The sequence below is a fragment of the Sphaerodactylus townsendi genome, linkage group LG04, assembly GCF_021028975.2.
Source record: "Sphaerodactylus townsendi isolate TG3544 linkage group LG04, MPM_Stown_v2.3, whole genome shotgun sequence".
Classification (NCBI taxonomy): Eukaryota; Metazoa; Chordata; class Lepidosauria; order Squamata; family Sphaerodactylidae; genus Sphaerodactylus; species Sphaerodactylus townsendi.
In genome coordinates, this window is record NC_059428.1 from 76,083,804 (window position 1) to 76,111,145 (window position 27,342).

The window sequence follows — 27,342 nt, forward strand, 5'->3', positions numbered from 1 at the left end:
TGGAAGAGTGAGCTTTCAAAATATGGTGTATATATAAGGATTCCAAAGGGATTAAAAAGGGAATATTAAGTTAAATAATAATTTGGCCTCACTATAATTAAAAATGACCTTTCTTTCATTTTTAATTTTAAATCCTTTTTTTAATGAAAAGGGCAATGAAGGAAGCAAATGTAACAAAGCAATAAGAGTACTAGAGAACGAGAGTCTAACAGTATGCTTCATTTTATTTATATGTGTATGTATGTGTTCTAGATAATTATTAATTCAATCATACATAATTATTTTTCAATCATCATTCCTAACCACCATAAAAGCCTCAGTTCTGGTTACTCCTATAGACATCTATCACCAGGAGGAATACTTAATCATCTGGCAATTCAAGCTAGGGACTTCCTTGAAAGTAATAATCATCAAACCCTGTCTTGCTCAGGGCTGAGGTACAGGAACCAGCAGCTCTGGAACATAAAGGCTGTTCTATCAAAGGCTCATGGTGAACTGAGGCTACTAGTGAGAATGCCAACTAGGTTGAGTGGTTTTTGGTATTGTGATCTTTGAGGTGTCAGTTGGAAAGAAACTTCAGGTGGTGCAGTGAATTCCAAGTCAGAAGGCAATGCTGTATCCTGGATATTGGGGCTCCTGCTGCACATCAAATAAAGCTCCTTGAGGTGTCTCAACTCCTTCTGTGTTCAAGTCTCTTTGCTGATGAGGCAGAGTCCATTCTTTGGTTCAAGAAAAGCTGAGCATTTGACACAGTGTTTGAGCCTAAAAAGACTACATATTGCTTTTCTTACAACTTACGTTCAGCTAGTCACTATTCACTGCATTATTTAACCCTCTCCACCAGTTACCATTTAGCAGGTTGCAACTTAGTAATCACATTTTTCCCTGTGTCCCACACAAAATTTTCAGTCAGTCTTCATTAATAGGAGCCATCCAGGATTTAATTCTGTATGGGAGGGATGACCTCACATGTATCATTGACACCTGGAGAAGAAAGGAGTTAATCTTTCCCAACTATGCCCCCAGGATACTCAGTGATGTATGAGCATAGGCCTGGCAGGTGTGGAGTTTACCTGACCTCTCATTAAGGTACTTTCTACCCTTCTCTAATTCCCCACTCTAAAAGGGGCAGACCTCAGCATTTTGGGCAACACCCTTGCCTTGAAACTAGCAGCAGTGCACCCACTCTAAGAAACCTAGGCTCATTCCACACATGCAGAATAATGCACTTTCAAACTGCTTTCAGTGCTCTTTGAAGCTGTGCAGAATGGCAAAATCCACTTGCAAACAGTTGTGAAAGTGGTTTGAAAATGCATTATTTTGCGTGTGCGGAAGGGGCCCTAGTCTCGATCCAAAAGAGTTAAATGTAAGGAACCTGAAAGGACTAGAATCAAAGTAACTTGCACAGTTCTTTATTCTTAAACGTCCATGATACACAATACACGGAATGCGGACTCTGACCCTTTCCCGCCAAACCGCTGCTTTTACGAGTGTTTCTGCCCCCGCCCACAGCCCCTAAAGTAACTTTATTCAAACTCCAAACCCGGTTCTCACACAAATAGAAAGAAAGTCTTCACACGCACATGATAAGCATAGACAGCAAGGTTACTGATAACAACCCTCCCGGGCACATTGCCCAGTCCTTGGAATGTTACCAAGGCCGTGGCTGATGAGCAGAGAACAGCCATCAAACCACAACCTTACAATTACTTTCCAAATATACCACTGTAGGAAAGGTGTCCTTGCCATCTAAGAACTAACCCAAGAAAGGCCTTCTTGGTTATGGCACCAATATTTCAGAACTATCTCCCTTGGTACATTGATTGTTTCCTTCTGCCAGGAGATGAAGATTTTGTTGTTGCCACTGTTGTTCTGGCATATCCCCAAATGAACATTATTGGTCCTTGTGACCAATTGGTCCTTGTGACCTTAAAACTTCATTTGGACAGAAGAATGCTACTTAAAGTGTCTGGGATTTTAAACACCTGGGATCTACATTAGAATAACATATGAATTCCTTTCCATATTGGACCATTCTTCCAGATCTTTTTTTTTTTTTGGTGCAAAGGACAATCTGATTTGGGTCAGACCACCTACTTGTCATGGAAGTTCAGAACCATTACTACATGGCTGAAGGAATGGCCCTATATTTTTACCATAACAACAGCTTCTGACACCATAGATGGAACTTTGCATGGGATTGGTGAAATCAGCTCATGATTCTTTGAGAACTGGCTGTCTTCGGTCAGATTCCATTAACCATCAATATCTGAACATTTGAGATTTTCCCATATCTCCATTTGGAACAGAATGAGATTTGATGACCTCCAAAAATCCTGACAAGATTTAAGGACTCTTCCATTGTCCTAGAACTACAGTGAATTCTGTACATTCTCTTAGGAACCTACTACAGCCTAGATAACATGTATTTAGCTGATTGAAAATAGTGAGTAAGCCTGACCTCCATGGAGGCCAGATCTACCCAATGCTTCTGAATGGGAGGTACATCAGTCTTCCAAGCAGCTGCTATTCTAATATACAATCTATAAAGTTATGAAAAATTGTCTTTTAAAACAGAAAAACAGGGAAAAATGTGTACAGGATTGCCAAGAAAAACAAACTTCATTTATCTACTTTTTACATGGAAATAGCCCTTGAATGAGCTCCAAGCATAGGAAACTTCTGGGAACAGTCTTAAAATGGCCATGGCAGCATGGACCCTACTGAAGCTGACTCAAAATGCCAGACACTATTGTAGAAACAGGCAAGTTTCCCCGAAAGTTCTTTAAAACACCATAAATGCTCTCTAATCAAAGCAAAATGTTTAACAGTGCACAGAAAAATGCTTTTGAGGAAGGCTGTGCTTAAAAAAGATTCTTTAATGCCCATAGATATTAAAGGATCATAGGTTGAGCAGCTGCAGGAATTCCTGGATGATGCCAAGGTGTTGGAACCCTTCCAGTCCTGTTTCTGCGCTGGTCATGGGACTGAGATGGTTCTGCTCACCATTATTGACAAGCTTTGGCCCAACTCGACCAGGGCTGGTCAGTGCTGCAGGTACTTCTTGATCTCACTGCAGCATTTGACACTGTTGACCATGACCTATTGATCCACCACCTTGCGGATGCTGGGATATAGGGAACAGTTTTATGCTGGTTAAACTTGTTCCTACGGAGCCAGGGGCTACAGGTAGTTTTGAGGAGGAGAGCTTCCGTCAGCACCCCATAAATTGTGGGGTGCCACAGGGGCAATCCACTTCCCAATGCTCTTCAATATCTATATGTGTCTCCTGGCTGAGCTAGTCCAGGTTTTTGGGCTGTTGTGTCACCAGTGTGCAGATGACACCCAGATAGTCTCCACGATGGAGGGTCATCTGCACTTGACCCCTGAGACTCTCCAGCATTGTTTTGAGGCCATGGCTGGTTGGTTGAGAGCAAGCAGACTGAAATTGAATCCAGCAAAGACAGAGGTTCAGTGGGTGGGTCACGGAGAGATGCCGGCTGATTTTGGTTTGCCTGTTCTAGCTGGTGGGGGATAACATCTATCCTCATTGGTGCACAGTCTGGGTGTGATTCCGGATTCCAGGTTGTCCTTGGAAGCCCAGATTTTTAGGACCACCCAGATCACTTTCTACCATCTCTGACAGGCATGCCAATTGGCCCCGTATCTCTCCAGTTCTGACCTTGCCACAGTAATCCATGCAACGATCATCCCTAGACTTGATTTTGTAACTCACTCTATGTGGGCATTCCCCTGAATTTGGTTCAGAAACTGAAGCTCATACAGCATGCAGCCAGAGGTTTTGAGTAGAGACCATATTACACTTGTCCTTTATAAACTACATTGGCTGTTGATCAAACACTGGGCCATCTTTAAGGTTCTAGTTCTAACCTTTAAAGTCCTGAGTGGCCTTGGACCCACATACCTTAGGGACCGCCTCTCTCCATATTGCCTGACTAGGTCCCGCTGCTCATCAGAGGTGAACCTTCTGGGAATCCTTGACCCAAATGATGCCCAGTTGGCTTCAATGAGAGCCAGGGTTTTTTCAGTCCTGGCCCCGACCAGGTGGAACAAGATTCCCCCAGAGATCAGAGCCTGTGGGACCTAAATGAGTTCTGCAGGGCCTGCAAGATGGAGCAGTTCCACCAGGCTTTTCCATCTTGTCAGCCAGGTTAAATTATCAAGCTGTATTAAGGCCTCCTGTGGGTCTAGGTAAGGAAGTCACCATCCTGGTTTCTGGGCTCACTGCTGAAAAACTGTTGTTTATGATTTTTATTGAATTTTAATTGTATTTTTAATTGAAATGAGCCCTTTCTGGGAATGGACGGCCTAGAAATCCTAAATAAATAAAGGGTGCTTGGAGGAACACAACTCAGTAGGCACTAGGATCCCTGTGGAGCATTCCATTGCAAAGATCCAGGAAGAAGTGGTATATTGATTCACAAATCTCCTTAGATCTTTTGATGAGACAGAGTATAGAAGGATACCTTTTCAGAAGATCAGCCTAGATATTGTCAGGAGGAATCTGAATAGTCTCAGGGAGTTTCCCAGCAAGGGGAAGCACTTTGCTAGAAATGCTTCAGCAGAACCTGTGGTAGGTTAAAATAAAAGTAATTTCATTATATCAACCTGGCTCCTGAAAAACAATAATGTCATTAATTCATGGCATAATCTCCTAAACACATTTGTTTTAAAATTAATTGAGTGACAATTAAATTAACTGTGGGCAAATCAATACAGCTGTAGCCTAGAAAGTTGAAAATTGACTGTTAAGCATCATCAAAGGGCTGTAAGGGAAGAGGCTACTCAATAGATATACATTCACCTCTTCTTCACATTGATTAACAATGCCATAGAATTAGGAATATAAAACAGAATGACAATACAAGCAACAACATGAACTTAGAAATAAGATATACAATGAATGATGCAAATGAACAGTGCAGTAGTGCTAGAAATATGAAACTGAATGACAATGCAACAGGGCTTGGAATAAAAAATTAAACAACAGTTTGTCCAGTAATCTGCCCAGGCAGGCATATTGTGAGCAACAAAGAGTATGGAATTACAAAGACTAGAGGTATGTCTCCCAAACTACCCAGCAAAAAATATGCATGAAATTCACTGTTAGGAGTCATTACCATAATATCTAGATAAGTAACTAAAGTCCAGAATTCTTAGGCATTATACCCCCACCCCATTTTTTCATAGGAATGACAAAGGTTGCCCATCTAGACACCTTAAATATCAGTAGTAAATTATTAAGATGTCCCTAAAGTAGAAACCCAGAGTGAAGATATATGTCTCATAGCAACTGAGTGATTGATTCATTATATTCAAGCAAACACACATACTCTATTAGGCTCATTCCACACATGCAGAATAATGCACTTTCAATCTGCTTTCAGTGCTCTTTAAAGCTGTGCGGAATAGCAAAATCCACTTGCAAACAGTTGTGAAAGTGGTTTGAAAACGCAATATTTTGCGTGTGCGGAAGGGGCCTTAGTGTTTGAAAAAAATCAAATTATTTTCAACTATTTCAGTGAAGAGGGTTATTAAAAAATTCGTCCTTACTTTGTGAAGGGGGACTATGAACCTCAATGAGAAAGGATGGCAAGGGCAAAGTTTTCGGGTGAAATAGTTTTTTTTATTGTGTCAATCACTGTAAGAGGATATCAAGAAACTAGCTGCAGCAAGCAGATTTTTTAAAAATGCCAGCAGCTAGCATCCTCCTGCTGGGTTGCATCTATTTTCCCTTCACAGGAAACAGTAGAGAAAGGCAACTACTACAGTGGTCTGTAGAATCAAAATTTCTTTGTTCATTCTGCTTGAAACATGGGGGGGTCTTTCAATTAGCGGGGGGCTATGTTCTGTACAAATCACCTTTAAAAACCATGGCACCAGTCTCTTGAAAATAATGGTTCTGAAATTCCAGAACCTAGGGGGGAAAACCCCATAGATTTGATGTCTGAACCAGTACTGTTCTTCCTGAAAATTCAAAATAAACATTGAAGGTGTTTTCCCTCAATCCAAGATCTAAGACTATTTTCTGAACTGTTTCTCAGAGCACACCTTTAATAAATGCAATCTTTTGGACTGTTCTGTCATATTATGAATTAATTCCATTACAAGAATGTTCTTCTGATCAAAGCTGTTACAGCACAGTAGAATTAGTAGTCCCACAGGTTCGTGGAACCTAGGTTGTAGGTAAAAACCAAATCTTGAATTTAGCTGACTAATTGGTAGCCAATAGAGCAAGTTCAGAAGAGGAGTGAAATGCATGTTCTGTCTGGCACCTTCTAATAATTGAACTGCAGCATTCTATACAACCTCAGTAACAATTTTAAGTCTAATATAATCCCTAGACTCTTAAATAAACCAGAGAGTTTCTGCTGAATCCCACCAAAAGTGAGACACCTACTATCTTTTCAAACCTCAGCCCTTCCTAGACAACATTACATCTGTCTTATATGAGTTCAATTTAAACTTGTTCACTCTTAGCCAATTATCCACAACAGTTAAGTACCTGTTTCCTCTCTCTAAAGAATCAACAAGTGAGTTGCTTAAAGATCAGGGTGTCATCAGCATATTGATGACAGTCTAATTCAACACTATAAATAATTTCTCCTGAGGACTTTACATAGAAATTGAACAGCTTGGGGGATAAAGAAGCCTTCTGAAGCCAAGTCCCACACCACTACTAGTTAGTCTCCAAACAGTCCTACATTGAATTTATAATGTTAACCAGACCATGGCACACCCCTTAATTCCAGCATCATCTTCCAGTCACCTCAAATAGAGCATTTTTCTGCCTTCAAAAGGAGATCATCAGCTACAGCCACCAACATCCCATCCATTGCATAACCTGGTCTGGGTGGGGCTTCTCCTGCACAGTCTCACCCAGCCATTTCTCTGATACCTTGCCATGAGCCCTCTGTACTTTTTGACCTCAGAATTGGAGGAAGATAGAATTGTTTCTCCTTGTTACACAAAAAACACCTCCCACAACCTTAAGCTAAACCTATTTCTCCTTCCCAACTATAATGAGGAGTCTCCCTTTTAACACCCTTCCCCCACGGCACCCAATCCTGGGCTATGCTCCATGCACCTGGTGCCTTAGCCAATCACTTAGGCCCTTTCAAGACGGGCCTGGAACGGGGTGGCCTGGGGATCGCAAGTTCACTGCCCCCAGGTCGCTGCTTCTCACAGGCAGCTGCTGGGAAATGCAGCAGCTTGACCTGGCTCCCTTCCTCCCCCCCCTCAGGGCTAGGTCAGGCCGCCTTCAAAAACACCCGCCAGTGCTGTAGTTTTTGAGTAAACAGCATGTTCCCGGCGGCGCGGTGTGAACAGCACCACCGGGAACACGCTGTATCCCCGTCCCTCTCACACTTACCTCGTCGCTGTCGTTGCCCTGCTGTCCTCCTAAGACCCTCCCTCGCTGTCCTCCAACCCCTGGAGGTTGGAGGGCAGCATGGGCGGGGCTTAGAAGACCAGCAGGGCGACAACAGCGATGAGGTAAGTGTGAGAGGGACGGGGAAGAGGCGGCTCCGTGCGGAGCCACCTCTCCTGCACTGGCCTCTGCTGGGGCCGCTTGCACGCTTGTGTGCGAACGGCCTCCACCCCCACGCCGGCAGAATTCTTGCCGGTGTGAGGGCGCATAGAGGCCCATGAAGAAAGGGGCTAAGAGACTAATGATCTTCACTACCTCTTCTCCCCTGTCTGCCCCAGTGGCATCATCCCTTTCTTGCTGGGTTGGTGAGACTGCTCTTGACTATTTCAACTTCTGCCATTCCTTGGGATTCCAGGAAGGACACACTTAGGTAAGGTTTTGGCAGTGCGAGTAGAGGAGTCATCCCTAAGTCTGGTGCTATATTCAAACAGTCTGAAAGGGGTCTAGAGCAGATGAGTTGACTAGGAAGGTCTGCAGTTGTTCTGTTACCATATTAGTCTCTCTTTCATGTTAATTTGGAAAGGTAAATTGGAGATTAGGCAATAATTGATCCAATAATTATTTGGTGATTTTTTTTCAGTAGGAGATAAATGACACACAGTTTTAATGGTCATGTGATTGTCTGATGATATATTTCAGAGTTTTTTTAATTGTTTTATTAAACCCTATGAAACAAAAAAAATGAGGGGGATATACAATCTTTACTAACAGACTGAGAGAGATGGTATGATTTGAGGGAGAATTTCTTTTGAAAATAAATATTAACACTGAATGATATCTAATAGAAGCTGACATTTACATGCACAAAGACAAAGTTATAACCTTGGTTTCCTAGCCTACATGTACTCATTCTTTTGTATCAGAACACTTTCATTTTCAAAACTATGAGCAGTTGTTGAGTGCATAAGTGCTGAAGTGTCACATAGAGGGCTCTGCAGCACACAAGGTACAGTACAAATATGCATGCATTCTAGCAGCAATAATCCAGTGATGTGCCCCCAATAAAATTCAGACATTTCCCTGTATTTTTCAATAGCTTACAAAAGTAATGGTCTCACATTTGTATGCTCATTTTATAAACAGTGTCTTTAATAATTCAGTAACTGACATGCTACTGTTAGTATTTTATGTAGCATTGAATCCTTTTCATGTCACCTGGATATATCATACAGTGTTCATCAACCCACAACCCACAACACACAACCTACAATTCTCTTAATCCACTTCATGTATCTAATGAAATAGTTGTTTCCTATTAAAGCTCCTACTAATTAGTCAAAAGGGTAGTTGTATTGATATGGCCATCATGAGAGGCAACTTAAAATTTACTGTTCATACAAGCAGCTTCACACAGCTTTCTTTCAAGTACTCTGAAATGACAAATTTCCAGTTATCTTTGTTTCATCACCCAAGCCAAGGTTTCCATGGCAATTTCACAAGGAAAACACTCCAGATGTAACAAATTACAGCACCAAGGGTGGCTGTGGAGATACTGGCACTTACTAGCTAGAGCAGGGGTAGGGAACCTGCGGCTCTCCAGATGTTCAGGAACTACAATTCCCATCAGCCTCTGTCAGCATGGCCAATTGGCCATGCTGGTAGGGGCTGATGGGAATTGTAGTTCCTGAACATCTGGAGAGCCGCAGGTTCCCTACCTCTGAGCTAGAGGATTTTGTGAGGACAGAGTGATTAATGCTCACTAATGCCCACTGTTTCTGCAACAAGTTGTGGCCTTACTAACAGAGACACTAAATCTGTCATAGTTTTGTGCAAACATTATCTCATGATCTGTGATATTCAGTATAACTTGTGTAGATTTTATAGAAATGTTTACTTGCTTTTTAATTTCTTAATCTCACCACAGGATCCAGTCTGCTGGGCAACTGATAAGTTGGGGGTCAATACTGTTGTAAAGATATCTACCCTCAATAGGGGTGTGCACCCAGAATAAAATCATTACGATTTTGGATCTGGTCTTAGGAAGGATTTTTACTGCAGTTGCTTGTTTTCTATGTGGTTCTAGCATTCAGAACCATTATTTTCAATAGGGAAGATACAGAAGGGACTGGGACAACTGTTTATTAAGATAATGACACCAAATGGCACAAAAAGTACTCCTTCCTCTTATCTAAAGACACTCCGCCCCCCAAGTTTCAATTGAATTAGTCTAACATATTGGATGCTTACTGAATCACATTTATCTAGTTGGCTAATTACAGTTGAGAAGAAGATTAACTCTATTGGTCTGTCTATTGAGTCCTTTCATTTCTGTTCTGTTTCTGATGCTTATAGAAGCATAAAACACAGATTTTTGGAAATATACACTCAAACCTTGTTTGTGCTGCTTTTAAGACATGCTCCCCATTGAGTCTGCAATACATGCTAGACCCCACCCTTCCATTGCATGCCACCCCACCCTCCCTCCCTCCCCTCCCCTCCCTGCACTCCCTCCCTTCCCTTGCATGCCACCTCTCCCTCCCTTCCCTCCCTTGCGTGCCACCTCTCCCTCCCCTCCCCCTCCCTCATTCACCTTCTCTTGCATGCCTCCTCCTCCCTCCCTTGCATGCCACCCCTCCATCCCTCCCTCCCCTTCCCTTGCATGCCATCCTTCCCCCTCTCCTTCCCCTCCCATCAGCTAGGTGGGTGGGCCATGTCCATATGATGGGCTCCCTCCCCTCCCTTGCATGCCATCTCTCACTCACTCCCCTCACTCCTTTCCCTTCCCTTTCATGCCACCCTTCCCCTCTCTCTGCTAGGGTGGGTGGACCATGTCCAGATGCCAGGCCCCCTCCCCTCCCTTGCATGCCACCTCCCCCCCTCCACTAGGGAGGATGGGTCATGTCAGAGTGTATGCCCTGAGGGAAATAATTCTATCATACCACATTCAACTGTCTTAAAACTGTTGTCTATCGCTAGTCTTTAGGGTGTGGCTTTCTGAATTCCCCTTTTATAAATAACATATGTTATAAATAACATATGACACCATCAGTATATTTGATTAGGATGCTGCATTTTAATGGGGTTGATTTTAACATATAGAGCCATATTTAATGATTATTTGCTGATTTTATCTGTGCTCTATTTGTTTTGTTCACCGCCCTGAGCCCTTCGGGGGAGGGCGGTTTATAAATACAATTAATAATAATAATAATAATGATGATGATGATGATGATGATGATGATGATGATGATGATGATGATGATGATGATGTAGGGTGAAATATGAATGCATTGTACTAGCACTGTATTATGGGTCTTCCAAGGAGTTATGGCAAATCATCAGAATTGTTTTCCTGTTGTTAGTCATCTTGTTGTTTCTCCAAGCACACCAGGCCTTATATCTCAATATCTTTTCCTCTTACAAAATCTGAGGTAGTGCAGAGCTTATGCTGTTGCTTGCTTTAATGCTATCCCATCTGACTTACTATCCCATATGTAGAAACAATCTGTAAGCCCTCTGACCAATCCTATAAATATATATATATATTATATAGCAGTATATTTTCCTTTAAAATATATTGGCAGAAGCTAAGTTTTCACAGAAACTCTCAGTGTAAGTAGCGGCATGTTCCAAAGGTCACAAGTTAACATGATCTAATTAGAATGAGTAACTCCTAAATGACTTGGAGGTCTCATCCTGTGTAAGGGCATGCTTGATTACCACACCTTGCAAAGATACTGTTAAGACAAAGAATATGGAAAGCCACATCAGTATCAGATTCTGCATTTCCCTATCTCTTCTGGAAACCAAGTTAGCAACAAAGGGTTGCTTCTCTGCATCTCCTCTACCTTTGTTATGACTATCCTAAACCATTCACCTTATCCTGATCTAATGTCTCAGCTAAATCTGAATATCCTGGGCTGTGACTCTCAGGAGTTAATCTGCATGGAAGCCTTTCAGCGTTTCCTCGTTTATCTTAACAAAGCAATTTTGGCCCCATTGTCCCGGGTTTAGCAGTAGATGAGGCTGACTTCCACCTGCAGCACGCCCCAAACCCAGCACAGATGTGAAACTTAGCGTGATTGGTTCCTTTTCCCACTGCAAGGAACTTAACCTACCGCTTATAAAAGTTTAGTTCACCCCAAGCTCCAGTGCTCTATACCCCTAGCCTGTTACCCTCCCTTTGGCAATTCTGGTTGGTTTGAGACCACCGACGATATCGTCCTTCGCCTGGATTCAGATGCTGGTCATTTGAATCCTTGCCTTCTACAAGATCTTCTTCAGCTGAATTTAGGTAATGTATTACCCTGAAAATCCCCCTCCATTTCTATCCTCCCATCTATACTTTAACACCTTTTTATATATACCAGGAACTTGAATGTATGTGCTCTTGTGCCTTACTGTGTGTGTGTATTTTTGAACAAGTTTATATAAAACGTTTAAACTTAATTCTTGCATTACTCTGTGGAATATTCATTGCCAGAATTCCTTCCCCGTATTATACAGTCTAAAAGATCTCCTCTTGGCCCCTCTTGCTGCCAACGTGAGTGCTCATTCCCCTTTGCTACTTTTAAAACCATATGTGTGCTGTTACACTCTTAGCAGCTGGTGGAGATTCCCTCTAATAAAGCCCTTACCCCTGTTAGGCCAGTAACAAGTCTGTCCTTGAGATTCAGAAACTATTGAAACACTACAACATATTCTATTTTTCTGCCCATTCTATACTGAGATTTGGGCCAAGTTCTTAATCCCTATTCTTGCACTGAAAACTCTTCTGTTGCAGCTTTGACATCCTTTTTAAATAGCCCTTTTGCAGTTCTGTGTGAGAGTGGGATGTCTTCCTACAATTCAGTAACCATACTCCTGGACAGTATGAAGTGTTTTAGTTTCTTACAACACTACACATTGAAGGTCATCATATGCATAACTAGTTTAGCAGTCTAGCATGCAACCACATAATATTTTCCCATCTGGGAGGATATTCTCAAGGCAATTTAATAAAATTAGTAAGCCTAATCTAGACTTTCTTTTAGAGGGTAATGTTTATAATGCTTTCATTCTGTATTTTTCCCTGAACTTGGTAGTTGTTGTTTTTAATCCTCCTGCTGAATTAAAATTGCAGGAGTAATAGGTTTGTTTATGAACCTTTAAATCTCAGGTGGCTTGACTCTAACAGAGTGGCACCACAACTCAGATCGATGCAATATTTTTTAGCTTTTAGGCTAATAGAATAAATATGCTTATAATTATTTTAAAAAACTTGATGGAGTTTAAATGTACAGACAAGAATTACGTTATTTAAGTGAGAAGAATCTTGTTGACTAAGTATTGGACAATCTGCACACCAGCTTTACGATACACTTGGTCCAATCCTAAACTGCTTAACGTACAAATAGTCTCACTCACAACTCCTGCTGGTTCAAATAAGTGATAAGGAGATTCATCTCATTATAGAAAAACCCAGTCTTCAGCCTTCCCTGAGATCAATGCAGTGTGAGCCTGATACTCAGAATGTGCTCTATCTTAATGAGAGCCTTGGAAGTCATGTAGGCTAGGAAATGTTTCATGTGGGAATTGAGCTGGATTCAGCCAGTGCTGAGTTTGTTTTAAAATTTGATCCTGTTTAAACATGTTCATATCCTAGAGCTATAGAAGTATGTGGGTGCATTATAAGAAGGGTTCAATAAAAGAAAAAACTCAGTGGCTTTAGGATGAAAGGGGTTCTTAATTAAAAAAGAAATTCAACTGCGATCAGCATTCAGCCTGTTTTTCCTTGCCACGTTAATAGGTGTGCTAACTGCAAATCATCTTCGGAAACATAACTAAGAAACTAAGCATGTTATTTGTGAATTCTATTGTGTTTCAATAAGCACAATTCAACATCATTATGAGGGATTCATGCTGAGTAAAAAAAACAGCAACACATGCCACATTAGGTTTTCCACAGTGTCTAGTACATATGAGACCTTGCAGATGGACTAGATTAAGCAGTAAACCAACTAAAATCAAAACTGTATTGAAATTGTAGTCCTTCCTATGTTGCAATTACTTGGTTATTTTCTAACTGGTAAAAAAAAAACATGCCCATGCTCCTCCTTTATTATGTTTCAGCTACACATGTTCAGGAAGGGTTAAGATAAAATATTCTTCTTTCTCCCACTTCCCATATGATTCAAACTGCTGTATTTACAGTGCAGTCCTAAACAGATTTAATATGTCTGTTACAAGCAAATGTGAATACCAATCTGGATTTATCTGCAAACAAAATGGATAGTCTACCACTGAGCCACAGACCTTTCTCTATAGCATTGGGCTTAAAAGATTACCACACCTTTTAGAATGTCAGGCATTTGGAAAATGGTACTTTTCTTCAGGATGGAAGATTCAGTTCTGTTGGAGTGCTGTATGGAATATGGTTGGATACATGGGACTCAGAAGTCAGTTTTACAGCCCAATCTGAAGGGGGGGACAAATCCCCCCCTGAGTCAGTCTGGACTTATGCCAGTGGATTTGTCAACTCTGGAGCACTTACCTCAACAGAAGGGCAAATCTGCCAGCACTTAGCCACTGCGGGGCATCGGGATGCCTGGCCATGGCGCCCAGCCCTATGGTGATGCTCCCAGGCCATGTTGGTATGACAGAGGCATGATTGGGGCATTCCTGGGGAATTGATCTGATTTTAATCAGCTTCCATTGCCAGTTCACCCCCTTGCACCAAAAAAAAAAAAAGCCAGCTTCAGGAATATGCCAAGATTTTTTTTTCTTTCTCCTCTTTCCCTTATGAGAGATTGGGGTTTTTTTTTGTTGGTTGGGTTTTTTTACATTTTGAACTTTCCACACTGTGGGAAAGCCATCTGGAGGAGGCAGAGCATCACCAGAGCAGTACCATCCCCACCTGCCTGGCAGCTCTGGATTGGGCTGTTAGTTACTCAGACTGATGCACTGCTATACAACTCAAAGAACCAGCCCAGGCCCAATTGGATCCACACATCAGCTGATATTATGCAACTTTATATTCATCTCCTGGATTTTTCTAGCCAGACAAATAAATCTAGGAGATGGATCATTAGGATAGCTCAATATGCAACAATGTGTGGATCTGACACAAATTGGGAATGCAGATTATTTTTTTTATATCTTTCATCCATTCCCTCCACAATCCTGTTGTCCACCCCTTTCATACACACCTCCCTGTAGTACATCTGCCTGCTGCAGCAACTGCAGAAGAAAACATTTAGCAGAACCACAGAAGGAATAAGCAGATATGTATAAACATACATATTCAACCACACATATACATGTGCTTGAAACAGGAAAGCTGGAAATTCAGAAATGAATATTATCATCATTCAGACTTACTTTTCATTAAAACTCAAGTCCCTTATTGTACAGCACCAATATTTTGTTCAAAGTTCAGATCAAATCCCTTGTTTTCATGCCTACATGAAAGCTGCCTTCTGTAGGCTTTTCTGCATCAATTGCTTTGCATGGTACAGGATTATGGGCCCATGAAGCAGTTTAGCAGTAGTTTGTAATGTTGCAGTCTATAATTATGTACTTGCATGAGGAATTATGTGAATATATAAAACAGTGCCTGAATGCACAAATTATTCACAATGTGAACAGTTTACTTGCCTTTCTTATAAACAAATATTGAACCTTGTGGGCATGGATGCAGTGGCAAAGCAATTCATGCATCCCTGAAAAATCTTGTAAGTTAGTCAATCAAATTTTAACAACAAAAGAATGGATGTTATGCAGAAAGCTATAGTTCTCATCAGTAAGTGCAGAATGATATGTTTACATCGATCCAAATCTTGACAGTTCAGATGCTTGAATAATTACAAAGTTAGGTGATGATAAGGACACTGGAAAGCACCTTGTAAGTGTAAACTGTGAAGAGTGCATATATGTGTGTGTGCGTGCATGTGTAGGCACTTTAAAAATGTGGTAATGGAAGATGGAGCCCTATGCAAATGACCCATCCACTTGTTCACAGACTTTACAGGGAGGCCCAAGTACAGTCTTCATAGTTAGAAAACCCTTAACTAAAACATAAAATACACTACTGAGGAGACACAAAGGACCCCAGACTGATACCCAGGAACTCATCCCTCACTTGAAAATATTCCTCACTGGCAGAGGTGGGATTCAGGGGGTTCCGAAGGTTCTGTAGAACCTGTTGTTAAAATTTAAAATATCACTTTTTAATGTTAATATTTAACATTAATATTTTAATACTTAAAATAAAAAAGTGATATTAAAATATTTTAAATACTTTTTAACAGTCATTATTTGAATCTCACCACCATAGGAACCTGTTGTTAAAATGTTTGAATCCCACCACTGCTCACTGGTTTATGTATATCTCTGGCCCTTCATCTTGGACCTTTTATAACCCCCATTAGTTCTCTCAGTCTGTGTATAATTGCTTTTACACACACACAGCTCAGAGGGCTGTCACGAATAGAGCAAGCCAAATTTCAACACACAGATTGCCACTACTCTTCTCAGAGATGTTTAGTTTTTACACACTTAAGACTGATAGCTCTTAATTCCAGAAACTCAAAAATCCCAAAGCCCCTCAAATTGTTATGTAAGGGAGTTAACATCATCCCCCTCTGCATCATGATTAGACCAATCAGACTGCAGGATGCCAAAGCCAATCAAGTGGCTTCTACTGTTTCTAGGTCTTTATGCCTCACTCTGAATGTAAACACTACTTTGCATCAAACACATGCACTTTGAAATATTTTTTCCCTCTGCAGTCAGTCACAGTGACAATTGAAAGCATGTACTCAGACATGCTATTTATTAATTTTTTAATATAGTTGCATCACTCTACCTTAATACTGAAAACAAATTTCCAGGCTACCCTTTCTAACTTTCATTCAGTCCTAGTGGTATCTCACAGTTGCATGTATATAAGGATAGCATGTATCACAACAATTAGACATGTTTGTCTAATTAAATAATCATATTTTATGGAAACCTGCAAATCTGAAAGTGGGAGCTATGGCTTCCTATTAAATTCACCCATTTTGGGGATGCATGCATTACTTTCTTCATAAAAAACCACTATAGATTGGAATCAGCAACAGTTCCACTCTACCCACCCCGCTGCTTTGTTTTTGACACATGGCAGAATGTTCTGATATCTACCATTTAAATTACAACACTCAAATATCATGTCCACCTGGAAAGCAGTATTTTTCACTAAATGAACTACTTTTCCAAACAATAGCCTAATTTAGGAGGTTTTTGCTTTACAAGTATGAAACAGTTCTACTAAATTCAAATGAGAATTATTCTGTATAACCAAACAGATGTTTGCATTATGGGCAAGGCAAGGAAAATAAATGTTTAATTTTACAAAAATAATAATAAAGTCACAGCACAAGCTTAGATTAAATGGCAGAAGAATCCTGATCTTTCTATGTTTTACAAGGACATCATAATAACCATAACCCCACTGCCATCCATTATGTCCTGTATACACATTCATGTTGTCTGATTATACCTATAGTTATACCATAGTTAAGTTGTGTTGAATAGTCAAGGACAAATCAGATATAAAGTGGGTTGCAGTTACAAGTTAGATTAAAATAAAACATGTACAAAATACCAACTGGTAGATTTTCTGCACAACTAAACATTTGGTTTGGATGTGATAGGGGCACAGAGTATGGCATCAGCCCACTCCCCCTTCTCCACTTGAGCATGCACATTTCTGTCCTCTTGTGGGACTTCCATATCCAATGAAATAAATGGTATGATGTATTCAGCAGTATACTCAGAGATCTCAGCAGAGTTTCCATGTAATCTAGATCAGGACTTTTGAGTAGATATAGTACTTATGCTTTAGTATTTCTGGAACTGATAGAACTATGACATCCAGAGTTCTAGGGAAAACAGTGTTGACACATTATAAATCAAGTAAGCACTATAATACATTATAAATCATATAAACATGAGAGTCAGTGTGGTGTAGTGGTTAACAGTGGTGGACTCTAAACTGGAGAACTGGGTTTGATCCCCACTCCTGCACAGGAATGGTGGATTCTTATCTGGTAAACTGGATTTATTTTCCCACTCCTACACATGAAGCCTTCTGGTTGATCTTGGGCTAGTCACACTTTTTTCAGAACTTTCTCAGCCCTAACTACTTCACAAAGTGTCTTTTCTGGGGAAAGGAAAAGAAGGAGTTTGTAAGCCATGTTGAGACTCGTTACAGGAAAGAAATTCAAACTCATGTTCTTCTTCCTATCAGAAGATGAAATTAAAAACAAGAAGTATTCAAAAAGTTTTAAAAGCAAATTGAATACAAACTCAGCTGTCAGAAGTTGTAATGATGTTGGTAGTCTTAGCATCTTTTATGGCATTTTCATGTTTTATGCCAATTTAACAAAAAATTTCATATGGTAGAGCCCATTTTATGCTTTTATACCCCAATTAACATAAAAAGGCATCAGTTCTAATAGCAATATTTCTACCATTTTAAAATATGATTGTGAAAATAAAGATTTGTCCTGATCATGGAGAAAAAACTTTTTAATCAAGGCAGAGTACACAAAAATTTGATAATATTCCTAGATATATTTCTTGAAATAGATATATTTCTTTTGCCTTCATAATCTTTGTCTGCTTTGATGGTTTGACAGAGAATGCAGCAGTGCCATAAAGTCAAGCTGTAAATAATATTATGGTGCATTTCCTTGTCAAGAAGAGTTACAAATAAGCATCACCTTATTTTTATATTTAGTTACTTGAGTTCTTTCTGCAGATCTTTTTCAAGCTCTTTAAAACTCTTTTTCAAGCAGATTGTAAGTCACCTAGTATTCTTCGTTTTCTGTGACTGAAGCACAGACCCTTTGAAAAATGAGAGACTCGTGCTCAACAAATGTTAAATACTTGAATGGATTCCAAGGAACTTTTGCTGGTCGAGAAGGGGATTTTTATGGCCGAGAATTTTTGCCAGTTGCCTGTCTCACATACTCCCATTTTGCTCCCACACTGACTATGATCCCTGACCAGAATAATCCAAACTTCAGCAGATAGGTCAGTGGGCTTCAAGGAGGTAAGAAAGTTCAGTGATTTTTGTTTTGCTCAAATTTCTTTTACAAGAGAATGAGGACTAAGGGAGATCAGCTGGTTAGTCACACTCTCTTCTGAGCCTATGAAAGGTATTGCCTCAAGTGCTGCTGCCAGAGGGGTTGAAGGAGATGAGCCTTATTCTCCCCACCACTATTACCACCGCCACATCTATTTAGAGATACCCAAAAGTTTCTACCTAGGGGAAAGAACTGTTGGAAGAGAAGGACTTTGCGCTTTCTCCCACCTCAATTATAGATTTGACTACAGAGTCAGAAGGGGGGGGGGGTGGGCGGTCAGGAAACTGGGCACCTTCCTTTACTGCTCTGACACTATCCCTTTGACACGTAGATGGCTATTCTCAGGGAACTTCCTTCCTGCTTCTTTTCACACAAACTCTCCATCTTGCACCATGCTGGCAGAGATGCAGAATGGAATTATGTAATAAAGACTCCTTATACTAGTTTGTAACTAAGAACTGTCTCCAACTTGCTTTTTCCTGAACATACAACCATTCCTGGGTATGCTTCCCTCTGTTTTGCCACTGTGCACTCTGCTGTAACACGGAATTTCAAACAAGAGTTACCAATAGGTTATGTAGCCCACAGGTTTAATGTCATCATATAATCTGCATTTAGTGGCAGCAAACCATTTCCTAAGGAATGCTCAGAGACCAATTAAAACAACAACAATATCCCATAGCACTAAAACAATTGATACAATATAACACAGCTTAAAAACAACCAAGAAATTGACTTAAAAACCCAAATTTATCCCCCTGGAGGGTAGAAAAATAGATGTCAGCCCGGCTGGCCTCCAGAATAGCTCCGTCTTACAGACCCTGTGGAGACAATTCAAGTCCCACAGGGCTCTGATCTCATTTGGATGCATATTCTACCAGTAGGGGCCAGGACTGAATAGGCCCTGCCCCTTGTCGAGGCCAGGGATTACCAGAAGGTTCTCCTCCGAGGAGCAGAGGAACCTTTTTGGGCAATATGGGGAAAGGCAGTCCCTAAGGTATGTGGGTCCAAGACTGCTCACAGCCTTAAAGGTCAAAACCAATACCTTGAAGATAAACCAGTACTCAATAGAAAGCCAATGAAGATATTATAGGACAGGTGTTATATGGTCCCTGCTAGAGGCTCCAACTAGAAGCTTAGTGACCGTATGCTAGACAAGTTTTAATTTCTGGATTAGATTCAAGGGGAGGCCCACATAGAGCAAGTTACAATAGTCCAATCTGGAGGTGACCATTGAATGGATCACTGTGGCCAGGTCAGAATGGGAGAGACAAGGGGCCAACTGACATGCTTGGCGAAGATGATAAAGCCACCTGAGCTGTTTTGGTGACCTAAGCATCCAAGGAAACATTGGAATCCAAGATCACCCCCAGACTGGTAACTGACGAGGCCAGATGTAAAACCTCACCATATAGCACAGGCCAACTGAAGTCGGCTGCATCTCCCACGACCCACCCACAGCACCTCTGTCGTTGCTGGATTCAGTTTCAACCTGCTAGTTCTTAAGCAACCAGCCACAGCTTCAAGACACTGCTGGAGAGCTCAGGGGCTGAGTGTGGCCGGCCTGTCATTGTAAGGACAAGCTTGGTGTCATCCACATATTGATGACACTGCAGCCTAAAGCTCCAGACAAGCTCGGCCGGGAGTGCATATAGATGTTAAAAAGCATTGGGGAAAGGATTGTTTATCTGTTTAATACATTTCCATGATGCCTATCCATCTAATTTAAAATTCCCTAAGCAGCAAAAACATTACCAGGAAACATTTAAACATGCAAAACGTTAAAAAGCATTAAAATGCAAATATATATGAAACATTTAAATAAAACATAATATAGACATAAAAATATAAATACAAAAACAGACAAAAAAGAAGGGTGAGATAGTGAGGGTTTAACAAACAAAACAAGGTTGTTTTGTTTGCATAGTCAACTGAAAAAGTGGAAGCCCTTGAAACAAACTTGGGGGCAATTTGTTCAATATTCCCTGCTATGTGATATAATTTTTTTTCTAGAAAGTGTGCTGTGGAGAAATTGCCTTTTTTGCTTTAATTTTCTCCCAACTTGTTTGTAGCTGTTTTAGCTAAAGGTCATACCCCAGCTGTAGATTATTTCCTTAATGGTTAGGATTTCAACAACCCCTTTCAAGTATTTGCACCTGATAGCAACATTGACTTTGCACCAAACTGCTTTGTTAATTAGGGTAAGAGCGTGATTGGTCTGTTTATGCCACCTGACCAGTAGTTGTGTATAACTGCCCTTCAACATTCAAAGAAGCACTTCTATTTCTTATTACTCATTCTATTACTTATTATTCATTCTTATTACTCTGTCTAAGTGCCTAAGCATAACCTTTTGTTTTTTCTGCCTATCTTAAGCCATTTCGAAGCTGTTACAATCTGCCGGTCTATTCTTATCAGCAATATTTATATGAAAAGATGATGAATTTGGATTTATACCCCGCTTTCTCTCCCGTAAGGAGACTCAAAGGGACTTACAATCTCCTTTCCCTTTCCCTTCCACAACAAACACCCTGTGAGGTGGGTGGAGCTGAGAGAGCTCCAAAGAGCTGTGACCAGCCCAAGCACACCCAGCTGGTGTGTGTTGGAGTGAACAAGCGCTATAATGAATTAGAATTTCAGGAGCTCAGATACTGAATCACTTCATTTTTCCCGCCAGCATCGGCCAGCATTGGCCACTGGGCTGCTGGCCGGGGCTGATGGGAATTGTAGTTCCTGAACATCTGGAGAGCCGCAGGTTCCCTACCCCTGATCTAGTTCCTCAGATAAGCCTCCACAGCTCAAGTGGTAGAGCGAGGAATCAAACCCGGTTCTCCAGATTAGAGTGCACCTGCTCCTAACCAGTACACCACTGCTGGTATGATATGCAAGGGAGATATTGTACAACTTGGGCTTATTTTGCACATCTGTCTTCTCCAGTTTAGTATATCTACTACTCCAATCTTATCATGACCAGTCCAGAGCCTTAGATCTTGACTCTGAGGTTTATTGTGTCTGTATTCTGAAATAATATTTACTGAACAAAATATACAAACATTGAGTTTTAAAAAGTCAAGGTAATGTAGTGTATCAGATTAGAGCCGTGGTGGCAAACCAGGGAATTGGGAATTGTAGTCCATAACATCTGGAGTGCCAAAGGTTTGCCACCACTGGATTAGAGTGTCAGATTAGGACTGGGTGAACCAGATTTAAATGCCCACTCTAACATGAAGTTCACTGATGACCTTGGTCTAGTCACTGTTTAACCTACTTCATAGGGTTGTTTTGAAGATGGAAGACAAAAGAACAATATGCATCTTCCAGAGCTTTCTGAGAAAAATGAGATTAAAATACAGTTCAGATAGTCTGCTGTTTTTAATATTATCTTTTACTTACTGCCCTAAGCGGGAAAACTTGCAAAATAATCTTCTACAGTGTATGAAAAGAAAAAAAGTGCTGCTGAACTGGAAAGTATGTGTATGAAAGGTACCCTATTTTATCTTTCTAGTACCCTTCAGATGAACTTTTGAGGGAAAGCTAATTCTTCAAGGGGGGGGGGTCTCTATGGAGAATTCAGAGCATTCTGTAAAACTCCAATTACCCACAATTCTTCAGGGAAGCTATTTCAATTAAAATGGCATAAAGCCAGTGTCCATTTAAAGTGGAACAAAATACAAGTGGAAGAATAACAGAATCTCCATCTTATTAGGCAGTCATCTACAGAGGCTTCAGTGGGTCATGATGTTCTGGGGGCAATGACAAAGAACATACTTGATTTTGCACTTTATAAAATTGAATGATATATATACAATAGGCGTTGCCATTGAAAAAATATTGTAAAAATTAGCCATAGCCCGGTGTGTAATGCGTTGTTGGTTACCTGATTGTCACATTACACACATTTCCTTTGCTTTCTTATAATATGGCGGATTGGCAGCAAAGTTTTTCATACAATTTAGATGATTGTCAGTGGATCCTTTCTAAGGTTAGAGTAGAAGAATCAGAACATCACCACACAGTAGTTGGTGACTGGACAGGGTTACTTAACTTAAACAAAAGAAAACTTTGAACACATCATCATGCGACTTCTTTAACTGAATATGTCAGATCCAATCGCATTCCCTGAGGATTGCGCATTCAAAAGGGACCCACTCTGTTCACAACTAATGAAAGGTTTAAAGCCAGATGGACTAATATCCTTAATAAGTGTTCTTTTGACTTAATACTCTTCATCATTGAGACTAGTTTAGAGGAGTAAGATAAGTTGGCTAATGACATCAAGGAAGCTGAATCGACCCTTCAAGGATCTTCCCCCCAATTTGAAGTTAAAATGGCTGAACTAGAATGAGAACTAAAATCCTTTAAAGACAAATGTATAGGATTCAAAAACAAAAAGCTACTTAGGGATCAGAGAGGTTATGATTCTAATCGAGTATATAAATGGCAATATAACCCGACATCTAGAGAGAAATGAGTGAGGTGGAGAGACACCTATAACTCCACCAAAAGCAGATTTACAGACCAGGAGGACTCCTGGAACACCTTGGGAGATGAAGAGCATTCCAGCTCTGGTAGAGAATTCAGACAGGACCGACGTAATTCCCATTCTAGGCGCCCCATCTTTTTTTCGGCCGGCTTGGCAAGGGAGGAGAAAAAAATAGATGCTCTAGTAGTTAATCTATCATCCAGGGAATTAACAGATGAAGAATGTAAATTGCTGAATTTAGGTTTAGGATTTGTTACTACACCAACATATAATGCTTACAACACCCAAACTGATTTGTTTAAATTAGTTAGACAACTTAAACTGCGTGCGTACTTTGGCACTGAAAGACTACTAGCCAACGGAAAAACTCCTCAGAGGTAAATCCACTTTTACCCATCCCATTCAACATCCTGCCATTCAAGTTTTTGAAAAGATGGTTATGAAAGATATTTGGAAAGCAGAAAACCAACCAGGCAATAAAGAATTTTATATTTTTTCTAAACGTCAATATATAGTACGTAACAATCTTAAACAGGACAATTCCATCATTGCATGCAGATGGTGTAGACCCTTCCCCGGCAAATAAAACACAACAAGGGCTTGGAAATAGATTGGGCCGCAGCCCAATTTATTAATTAATAACATAACATCAAGAAGCTGGGAGACAAACGGATTGCAACATCAGTAGGTCAGCACCATTTTTCTAGATGTTTATTGGCAAACATCTTTCTACTTCCAGTTATGAGAAATATATTGTGTAAAATAGATTTTGTATCCTAGATATTCAGAGTTTTTATTCTGTGAAAACAAAGAAACAAGCAATGATACCAGTATGTTTGGCCTTCTGCGTACAGAGTTACTTGTGTGACTATTTAGTGATTCTCATTTTATACAGATAATATACAGTGCGTTAGGGGAGACCAGATTTGCAGGAGGCCTAAGCAAAGAAGCAAAGAGTTACAGAAAATAATGATGATATGAGGGAAGTATAAAAAGGAGACAGAAGAGAACTCAGAATGATACCAAAGATTGTCTTAGTAACCTTCATAACTGACTGGGGAATTGAATCCAGGTACATGCTATATCACATTGGTTCTTAGTTTATGATGGAGTTGATCTTCATTTGTGTGTATGTTAGTAACAAGAGTCAGACATGATGTATTAACAGCAGCATTTTAACACCTGCTAAAAATGATCATGTGAAATTACTTTTAATGACATTTATTAAGGGAATGGCATCTTTTGATATTTGTTATTGACCATCTAAGCATTCAGTGATTCATTACCCCTTGTGATTATAATCTGGGTCAATCTGTTATACCATTCTTCAAAGGTCTGACAGAGAAACAAGCAGTGGCTTTTATTTTGCAAGTAAAGATAAAATGTGCTCTTCAAAAGAACACCTAAAAAGATTCTCAGTGCTTTTTCTGTTTGATAGAGTCATTGGGATTCCTCAGATAATTCACTTGAAACCAGTACATTATGCTTTCATTAACACACAAGTGAAGTACTTAAAGCCTTATTAGGAAGCTGAAACTAGACTACCCCATGATTAATCTAATTGTTGTTCAATTATTGACCTGCAAATTCTGTTTTTAAAGATTTTAATTTATTGCTTCATTTTGGGTGGTATATAAGGCTAACGACATGGTTATTTAGGATTAATCTAGCTTGGCTACTTGTCCTGAGTTTCAGCAAATATGCCTGTATATTTCTGTGAGTATATGACAGTCAAACCTCAAACTTGGAATTATACTGTGGACAACTCTCCTTCCCACAAACAAACAAATTTTAGGAACCACTTCCGACTATGAAAAGCAGTATATTTCAAGAAAAAAATCTTTTGCCCAGAGATAAAGCAAAGGCTTCGAAAGCATTTGAGTTGGCCTACAACTTAGATCACAACCATAAAATAATTGGTTTGAGAAGCTAAAAAAAATACCTATAAAAAGATGTAATTTTTAGAATAACCATCCTTTTAGTTCAGTAAGGAGTTTTAGACAAATGCCTAACACAAAGCAGGACCCCTGCCTTTGACTATTTACCTTGCTTTTCTTTTAGTCTTGTACCTCTCTGACACTGACAAGAGCAACTCTATGTATCACACTGAAGACTAGAGAGTGCCAACTGTTGGCATGTCTTACAGAGGGAAGAGGGAGGGGAGAGTCTGCTTGTTTCCCTTAACAGATTGGTGAAATGTGGTTTTTTTATTTGTATCCCCAAGACTAGCTGCATACTGTAATCGACTTTCCAAAATATCATACAGTAAAAGTGGGCAACTAGATTTGAGTCTAGTATTACTTCAGAGATACGTTTGAAGGGGTATAAGCTTTTGAGAGGCAGATAGGAGTCTAACTATCCTACTCCAGTGATATGAGTCTAGTTATCCTAGTGCAGAGCACCACAGCTACACGCTGAAACTAGAGTAAAGATTTTTTTTTAACTTCTTAAGCTATTATTTTTCAACTGTGGCCTTTTTAGCTCCTTGCATATTATCTCCTTCCTTGTAAATATGAAGTAAAGATACTATTGTACTTTACCATAAAATACATTTCCAAAATTCCTGCATATAGCTCAGCTCTGAAAAGAAAGCAAACTCAATGGTTTAATCGGCTATTTTCATGTCCATCCAGTTTTAGGGATATTCCAGATCAGATCATTTTCTACCAGTCATTTTTTCTGACTACCCAGATATCTGTGTTGCTTGTTTTCCTTGCTGACAATTTCACTTATTTTTCTCTGTATTGACAGCATTTTCAATATGTGCAATTCAAGGACCTGTTGTTCAGGTTCATTTCACAGTCATCCTCATTCAACTTCTTTCTGCTGTGAAGTGTACATCCATTCAGATCTTGCCCACATATGATCTGACTGACAATATCATCCTAAGCAGAGTTATACTCTTCTTAGCCCATTGATTTCAATAGACTTAAAAGGGTGTAAGTGTTTAGAAAAGCACTAAAATAGTCCTTGCCTATGACGAAAAGTAAGAATCACTATGGTGTTGAATGTTCAGTTAAATTATTTTTCATTTTTTTGAGATATATGTTAAAAATCAGCATCCTTTCCAAAATGTCTTATTTTGTGATCAGCCATAAAAAGGTCATTCTGGGGTGGGGGTTTTTTTGGGAGGGTGTGTGTGTAATGAATGCATTGCTATAGCTCTGTTCTACCAATATTAACCTACTTACAGAATACCAAATTGATCCAGTTTCCAATAATACAATATTTATAAAGTTCATAATATTTCAGAATGATTTGTTGTTCTATTGATACCTTCCTGATGGGTAATTTTTTGCTCTAGCTGTCAGAATCAGCTGATGGCTAATAATATGAGGCTTCATATCCAAAGTACGGCAGAAGCTCATTCAGCTATTAAGATCCATTCTGACTGTAGTATCCAATATACAAAAATATTGAGCTATTTTAATGACAGCTCAAAGTAATATTTGATCCTTTCATGCTTGCTGAGTTAAAAATAGTCACACCATGGCCCTGTGAATGCATCATTATAAAGTACTACATGACTAGTCTCTACCACAAAGGTAGAGGAATGCTCAAAAGTAGTCTCATTGAAGGTGTCTCACTACTAGTGTGAAGGTTTCATTGTAGTTCTTTCCAAATTTTCAGAGTATCCTTTAGCAACTAGTGTTGCTTTGTATCTTTCTACTTCCCCTTCTCTACCATGCTTGGCTTTAAAAATCTATTTGCATCCCACTGCCTTCTTTTTAGGCAACAGTTCTGTAAGTGTCCATGTTTTGTTTTGAATTAATGCATCATTTTTTTTTCTTCTGAACCTTTTCTCCATCTTTCTGCTTTTCTGGCAGGCATATGGAAGGCTCTGGAACAACTGCTGCCTTTGCAAGATAAATGAATCTCAAAGATGGTACTCCTTTGTTTGATTTTGCTGAGCATCTGACACATGACTCTGCATCTTCTTTTGGCTTCAGAGGATCTCTAGAAGATTTATGTGCATTATCCCTGGTGCTCTGATCTGCAGGTGCTTCAAGTGTACTGTCCATGGTACTCAGATACACAGTGGCTCTTTCCACAGTTTAAAATGGTTTGAGGCAGGAAATAAATTGTTTCCTCCAAGGAGTTCTGCATTGTTTTTTGCACAAAATGTTTTATTTGTGGCCACGAAATGTTGAATCCCCTTTCAAAATGATTCTCTGGCTGTTATATAAATATAAAGGGAGGTTATATAAATAATAATAATAATAATAATAATAATAATAATAATAATAATAATAATAATAATAATAATAATAATAATAATAATAATAATAATAATAATAATAATAATAATAATAATTTGCTGTGTGGTCTCTTTAAGACATTTTCCATGCCTCTCTGCC